We start from the raw sequence: 8,705 nt of genomic DNA on the forward strand, positions 1-8,705 counted from the left end.
CCCCTCCCAAATGAAAGTGTTACTGTGACCATGCCAAAAGCAGGGCTTTGCCAAGCCATTAGCTGTTCCTTACTTCTCTATTTTTTCTTTAATCATGGCTGTAACACTTGTGCTTTCTCTCCCTTAGTCCTCTCAGAGCTGATGTAAGAATTACAGCGTGTCAATATTCTACCCACGTCACAGCTGGTGACAAATGGCATGAAAATGTGTGACTAATGGCTCCAGTGCTCTGCCAAAGGGAGAGATCACTAGGGCTGTTTTGCAGTACAAACCTCATCTGCAGGGCCTTTTCCTTATCATGTCAATCCAATCAGCCAATTAATTTAACCAGGTTAATTGGCAGGAGGTGAAACGACTTGATACAAATAGAAAAAATATTCTGCACAGCTTTACTTGCCCTCTCTTGATGTTTTGGAGGACAAATTCACGCTTGCATACACTGGTTATTCAGCAGTTCAGTGGCTGAACTGCCTTTGGTGCCAGCTCCCATCTTCATCCCTCAGTGTGGACTTGCCTGAACACTGTGAACACTTTGCTATGTCTCAGGCATAGCAAAGCATTGCCTCCCAACTCTCTGTTTTCATTTCGTACCACAGATAACAAATGCAGAGGGGAGAACTTCATGCTCCTTGGCTGCCAACCCCCTCCAGCTATCTGCTGGTGTCTGCCATCAGTTTCTGCCCCTGGTAAAGTGAGTAGGCACTGAACAGAGACAGGTGAGTGGCAGCCAGATGAAGAAGGAAGGGGAAAGAGGCTGCAGGGATTTTCAAGGTGTGGGAAGACGGGGCTGGGTGGTCACTGAAATCAGTCATTGGGTGTTTCAGGAGAGCTTGGAGCCAAGAGCTGTTGGGCACCAGAGCTCTGGCACAGCACACCAAAGATTCCCCAGCTTGTATAAAGGAAATCCCAACAAAAACCCTGTTGTTGCAGCCCTGCCAGCCTGCACTGTTCCCTCCTGCAGGAGCAGCAGCAGGACAGGATCTCAATGGATGGATATCCAACTGCAGACCTTTCCTAGATTGGCCTAACAAAGCTTCTTAGAATCATAGAATCACCAAGGTTGGAAAAGACCTCAAAGGTCATCCAGCCCAATTGTCCACCTACCAACAGTATTTCCCTACTAAACCACGTACCTTAGCACAGCATATTAATGTTTCTTAAATGTGTTTCTTGCATGCCTTATATCCACCTGCTTTTCTGCTGAGTGATGGCCCCCCTGCATGCTCTGTGTCCATAACTCATGGTAGCTGGCACAGGTGTCTCTGCCATCATGTTTCTCTGGGCCCACGGGTAGCATTTCCCAGCATAGGTAGGGACATTGCTCAGGGAACAGTATTCAAAGAAGGAGGAGCTGTGCAACTTTGGCACTGGATTTCAATGCCTGCTGAGGACAAGCACAGTCCCTCCCAGCCAAGCCAAGACAGTCAGGTGGCAGAGCCCTGCCCTCACTCCTCTGCAGTGCTGCTGGTGTAGGCAGCCCGAGAGCTGGGCTCCTGCATCTGGGATATGGATAAGTGCATTTTCATACTGCATCTAATGTCATAAGTCAGATGAACACTCCTAGCCTGGGGCAGGCAGCATGTTAATAACCCCTCGTTACTAACAGCTGACAGTTGGTTAGCACAGATTAATCCCTAATGAAGAGAAAACCTCTTTATGTAATGTAACGCTTCTGGCCTTGGACCAGAGGTTGCAATCATCCACTCACAGCAGACCTCCAAATCCGGCTTTGTTCCACTGCAGGAAGTATAGACAAAATGTATATATGGAGACAGAGGTTGCACCTCAGCCAACATCAATTAGATCCTAATTCCAGGAGACCTGCACTTGTGTCCTCAAGAGCACAGTGCACTTCACCACAGGGTGCTGATGCTGAGTGTGGAGGAGGTGTGGAGGCAGGAGATTCCCTGGCCACAGCGCCATGTGTAGAAGCAGCACGTGGGAGCAGGAGGTGGCACCAGTGAGGCTCTGCCACCAGAAATGAAGGGTTGAGATGTTCCCCAAAGCTGGGAGATGAAAAGCAAAATCAGTGTGAATGCCAGATCCACTGAAACGTCATTGAGTAATGTCAGTAATAAATCTAGTCACAAAGAAATGTTGCTGTGGTTATCCCGTGACAAGGATGCCAATACAACAGATGTGATTCACACAATGGGAAGGGAAAGAGAACTATGCATATGAGTGCTGGCTTCTACTGCCATCTCATCTTACCTATCGTCAGACAGCTTCCTACTGATTTACTGATAATCTCACAGGAAATAACCAGAATTAAATTCAGAACTGTAGTTAAAAGAGATAATTGCTCCATTTTATTTCAGCATTTAATATTTCACAGTATCTTGACATAAACAAAATAAATGTTCCTACAGTATGACCCCTCTCACCCAAGATATGCCATGTAAACAGGCAAGGACAGATTAGACTAATCAGCAGGTGAAATGGGAAGAGACAGAAAGGGATGGGGTGTCTGAGATGTTTGAGTTTTCTTTCTTCTTTTCCTTTATCCTCACTTTCCTGCAGTGATGCCAGGCCTGCAAGGAGCAGATAAACTTGAAGGAAGAATAGAACAAAGCCAGCCCTGCACAAACAGGGGTGTCAAGCAGCAGGAAGGGATGGCAGGGAGAAGTTTCACAGCAGAGCCTTCCAAAGAGGTGCATCAGGTGATTAATGCTGTAACTAATTGCTGAGGCCAGAAAAGCTGAACACTTCATTTTCCTGTTTGAGATATTAATTCAAGTTCTTGCCATTTGTGTGAGGTACAGGAAGGGGACCTGGCTGAGCAGAGAAGCCCAGGAGCAGCTCTGGGCTTCTTAGCACAAAGCAAAATCCACCTCCTTTCTGCCCATGTCCAAGCCTGCATGTGATGTAATGGAAATTACATGGCATATCCATAAACATCTGAATAGGTTGTGACACTAACACAAAGTGAGCAGTGACGTGAGTAGCTTTCAGTTATTGACATCAGAGAAAAAACAGCCCTGCTAGGTCACCTTAATCATCTCTCAAGCATGCTGAATGTCTTCTAACTCTTTGTTTGGCCCACAAAAGGAGTTGCTGCCATCCTGGAGGCTGTAAGTGGCTTTTGGGTCTAGCACACTGTCCGTCTTTAAGGGAGAGATGAGTTTTCTGAATAGCTGCAGAAGCCATATGCAAAAAGCATGCACAAATTAACGACATGTATATATATAGTTAATTTACTCCATCATAGAGAAAGGCAAAAAAGATCAGACAACAGTTTGCAGGAACACTGAAGCGTTTTTGCCTTTGGGATTTTAGAAGAATCAGGTGTATGAGATCACATCCCAAGCCCCTCAGTAACACTCAGAAAGTGTCTGCTTGTAAAGAATATACAGTTCCATTTTCTACAGTGTTTCCAGGTGTATAATGCAGGGAAGAGAGTAATCATGTCGTATTTCCACTTTTGATCATGGGAAAGCAACTTTCTCTTGTTGTTAAAATCAAAGATGAAACTAGATCTTAGAATATTCACTCTTTTGATAATGACACTTTGTTTTCCAGACGTTATTCATCATATATTCAGCACAAAACTCAGCCATCACATTCCTACATACCAAGGGCTGAATTCCCTGGAGATATTTCTGCTGCTTCTGGAGAATTTCTGGGCTCACATCAGCAGATCTCTCAGCACACAGTCCACTTTTTGGGTCCTCACCCAGAGCATCCCAAAACAATGTCTCCCTTTCTATTAATTAGGTTCACTCTGGATTTCTCTCTGAAAAAAAACACAACACCTTTTGCCTTTAAAGATAAAGCATTCAAATGCCATTAGTATTAAGTCTCTGATAACAAATTCCCCTCTTGACCTAAGAAATCAAGCTTGTTTTCAAGAGTCTGACAGTTCAGTGAAACTCCTGGTTGTACACAAGCCAGATGCAAGACCCCTATTGCTGGGCAGCTTTCCCTAATTGGTGTGATGTCTTTGGGAGAGGGATAGAGGAAAAAGGTTTTTCTTTTGTTTTTGATATCTCTTCGTCAGTTTTTCTATCCCTGGAAGCTGCTTGGTTTGTTCTTTCCTTCCAGATACAAACACTCATCTAGTTGCAATCTCTTTTCCATGCTGCGGTAGCTTCTTTTGATACACCCAAACATCCATCACATCCTAGACTGGGGGTTGGGGCCTGGAGGTGCTTACCAGCTCTTTGCATAATAGGAACAGCCTTGCTGGGCATCCGGGAGAAGTGGTTGCAGAGCTGCCTGTCTCCAGCAGGTGGGAGCCTGCCTGCACCACTGCCCACTTTCCTGCCTGCTCTGCTGCCTGCTCACTCACAGACTCATCCCCAGAACTGCAGGGAGCTGGCAAAGCAAAAAAGTACCAAGGCAGTGTTCCAGATTAAAAACACAAGAAGAAATAGAGTGAATGATCAGAGAGGGTAAAGAGAGGATAAATGTAGGAAGAGTACAGATATGCATCAAGAAACAACAATGTGAGAACACACAAACCCTGTATTTATTATGTTAGGGTGTTAGCTGAGGCTTTCTTCTTTTATGAGTGTACCTGTGCTTGTAGGGATGCATGCATCCAGTTCATTTTGTCTGAAAACAGAGGATCGTGAGTGAGATCACCATCCTTCATCTTGTTTCCCCTCAATGGCCACTGGGACCTTTCTGGCAGAACTTCTGTGCCCCAGTTCCCTGGCACTGCTCTCACACACATCAGTGGCTCTTTGCAGTGTTCTCAACATGTGACCTCTGTAGTGCATGGGGGATGTGCATGGATTCATATAACTGGCATTGACCTGGTTTGGAAGGGACAATAAGAAACAATGGTGAAACCACGTGGGTAAGCGGAAAAAAAATCAAATACTAGCTTTTCTTGTAATACAGCTCATCTACCACATTACAATCCCGACACTATAGCCCCTTCTTTTTCAACATCTGGTGCTCTATTTTTCCTGGTCAGCTTCTGCTTGTTGCAGGTCAAGTCCTTCCTGCCCTTGCTGAGCTGGCTGTCCTCTGCTGAATCACTGCTGCCTGCTCAGTGCAGAACATGTTGCTTCCTCCAGTAATGGCAGCTGCAAGATACAGGGAAAAAGCTGCTCATGAAGGCTGCAGAATTGTCACTTAGAGGAATCCAGAATTCAACTGTACAGGGCCCTGAGAAGCCTTGTCTGAATTAGATCTCCCAGGAGTAAGAGTAGAAAGTACCCTCAGGACTTTATTAGTAGATCATAGAGGAAGTCAAGCCTCTGCCTTGCTGTCTACTGAGTAGAGAGGAAATGCAAACATCAGGATTTTCTCCTAAGGCTCAGTTCATACTTGTATAAAGATTCCGATGTTTTTGCAGACCAAAGAGAGAAAGTAAAATCATGACAGGCAGTAAACACATCATCTCTAGGCCAGCTGTGGTTGTGCCCATGAAATGTATGGCTCCCAAATCACATCTGGGAACGGAAAGAAACCAGATACCAGATTCCACTAATTAAAAAATGTAGATAGTGTGATTGGGTGAGAGAAAGGGCAGGTGGCCTATTGTTTTGTCTTTGGTGCAGCAGGGATCAGCAACAGAAGGAGGCAGGGCACTGGGTGCTGATATCTCCCATTCAGATCCTTCTGTGAAAATGTTATGTGTTTGCTTGATATGTTTTCTTGCATGTTCCCAGAATTAAGTTGGTCACCAGTTTTATACTTCAAAGGAAGTTTGTTTCTTGGGTCACACAGGCAAAACAACAAACTGGCTCCTCTGGATGCCTTTTCTGTCTTTGTGCCCCATAAGCTTCTTCCAAGAGTGGTCTGTGGTTACACCTGAGGAGCCCCTGCAGAGGGACAAGTAGGATCTGGCACTCAGGAAGATCTACAGGTACACCAAACTGGCTCAGCTGCCAGTGACAGTGATTTCTGTGCTACATACTTCTCTGCTGACTCTTTCACGCTTACAGTCTCTTGACACAAGACAAGACCTCTTATTAACATTTTATTTCAATTAAGTATTCCAAGCAGACTAATGTTTTCCTAATTACAGTCTTCTATCTTCCCATGTTATGCCATACGTTATCTGCAGACAAAGAGCCATAGGAGCAGAGGTGAAGTTATAGCTGGCATAAAAATTTTTGACAGGAAATTAATTGGTTGTGAAAATGGTCTAAAATAAATCCAGTTTTCCTACATAAATCTAGAGAACAAAGCAGTGGCACTGCAATGGAGTTACACTTCCTGGCAATGGGCTAAAGGGAGACAGGGTGGGGAATGCGTACTGGGACATTCCTGTTTTGTTGTGGTTCTGAAGGCCAGGAGAAACTGCATGTAGAGTGAGAGCAGGAGGCAGTAACCATCACCAGCTGTGGCAGTGAAGCTGTGTCAGATGAGTCTATCTATCTGTGCAATTTGATAGTCATCTTTTATAACCCATCTGGCAGCTTTTAGAATGTTTCCATAGACATCACAATGGCATATTATAGATTGGTGGTCCCAGTTCACTGTTACCTTCCTATTTATGCAGGGCTGGTGTGTTTCTGTGCAGTTAATGATATCAGGTTTTGTTTCTGTGTACTTACGTAGTTTTGTTGCTTGGTTTGTTTGTTTTTATTTGTTTGTTTTTTTTTGTTGAGGCATCAGTGCTATGGTGATGAAGATGGATTGCAGAGAAGAAGGAGCCAAGTGGTAATTTTCCAAATGATTGTATAATTCACAGAGCTTCAGTACATCTAAGCAACAGAAGAATGACATTTCAGCAGAGAAATTCAAGTAATATTAAAATTAGAACTGCCCAGATATGCGGTCATATTCTAATGTTAGTGCAAAACCATGAAATATCTCAGAACTGGCTGGTTGATGGGTCTGTCAGATGGCCACCCGTGGAAGTGAGTAATTCCAAAAGATGGGGATCTCAAGGCAAGTCCTCTTGGGACTGAATGTATAGATAGAAACTTTACAGTAACTGAGGAAAAGACTTGCAAAGATCTTAGGAAAAAGAAGCCTTGTTGAAGTAGCCAGGAATGTATGAGGGACAGGGTTAGTGGACATGGTAGTGATAGGTTGATGGTTTGGACTAGATGATCCTAGTGGCATTTTCCAACCCCAGTGATTCTATAATTCTATATGAAAAGGTTGTGGCTTTGATAAAAACAGAGCTGAGAGCTGGTTTACAAAGTCAGGATTCCTGGGCACAGGCAGAACTGAATGCATTACCTCAAAAATACCAAACAGGAATCCCTCAAGGAGAAAGACTGTACAGGTAGTGTGTCCTACTGAAGCCATCTTCAAGTCATACAAGTGTATTCTTGATGGAGCATTTGCAGAGAATTTACCTAGTTCTGTTCTGCATAAAACAATGGAAAAATACATTTTTGGCTTTTGGCTGAGTGTCTGTGCAGTAGGGTGTAAAAAAAAGACACCATTATTTACTGGACCTTTTCTTGTGTAATTCCATGTACCCTTTGTTTGTGATCTTCCAGTTTTTCTGAGCTGCTTTCTGTTACTGCAGGCTTAATCAGAAATCCATTTGCATTGTATTCATTGGTAAGAACAGAACAGGATAAAGAACCAGTCTCTTTGGGGAGATACTTTCTTCTCCCGATGAAGGTTTTCCACTTGCAGCCACATTCAACACACATTTTTAATCCAGTTCTTAAATGTTTTCATTATTTTGTGAATAATGTAATATTGATACTGTATTCTTCTTGTTCTTTAATCAAAATGCCATATGGTGCAACATCAAATGCCTTACAGGATCACATTGCATAGCTTCATTTTCCCCAGCAAACACATTTGAAATTAATTGAAAAAAGGACTAGCTTGGAATGATCTATTTTCTTTTAAGCCATGCTAATTGACGTTAATTAAATTGCCCTCTAACTCTTTATTGAGCATGATATCAGCCTTTCTAATATTTTGCCTGGGATCAGTGTCATGCTGAGGGCTGTAATTACTCTGGTTGTTCATTTAATCCCCTCTGAATACTGGCAGAACAATTCTCCTATTAAGCATTTCTCTGAACTGCTGATGATGGTTCTGTCACTGTTACTCACACCTCCATTAGGATTAGCCTTGAGATGGCCCTGTTAGGGCTCCATGTATGCGTTATAAGGATTTCTGACTCTTCACCCTTCTTATTTCTTCCGTTTTGTTTCTGTCTTTTTGAAGGCACTTTGAATTATTTCTTCAGGGACACTGAGTTTATTACTGATGAAAATTCTGATGGGAGTAATGCAGCTGGGCTCTGGAAAGAGCAGAGGAACCTGAGAAATCCTTCCTATCTAGGAACATATCTATTACAAAAGAAAAATGAATGATGTGGGCTGGATAATGAGAACTGGGGACCACAGTTAGACAAAATCAATCCCTATCCAGGGGATGAGGATGTATGGGGAATACCAGGGGAATCCTCAACACCCATAGCATCTCCTCTCTGCCTTCTACTAGTATATCTGCTAGCAGCAGACATATTTTTCAACAGTTTTTGTTAAGCAATAGAATGCATATTTCGATTTTTCAACTCAGTGCCTTTCAACTGCTAAGGGTAAAGTATCTTTAAAAAAAAAAAAAAACATATTTTTATCTTTTGTGTATCTTTCTCTTTTTAAAGCCTCTTTCCCCAGTTCTAGCAGCAGAATCTCCGTGCGAAAGCCCCGGTGCCACTGCCGAGCGCTCACAAAGCCGCTAATCCAGCTAGCGCAGCTCTGGGAAATTGCAGGACTGGCTGAAACAAAAGGGCACGGCTCAGCACGCAACGCACATAATCTCTCAGA

Source organism: Phasianus colchicus, chromosome 2 (assembly GCF_987193195.1).
Source record: "Phasianus colchicus chromosome 2, bPhaCol1.hap1.1, whole genome shotgun sequence".
In the NCBI taxonomy this organism is placed as follows: Eukaryota; Metazoa; Chordata; class Aves; order Galliformes; family Phasianidae; genus Phasianus; species Phasianus colchicus.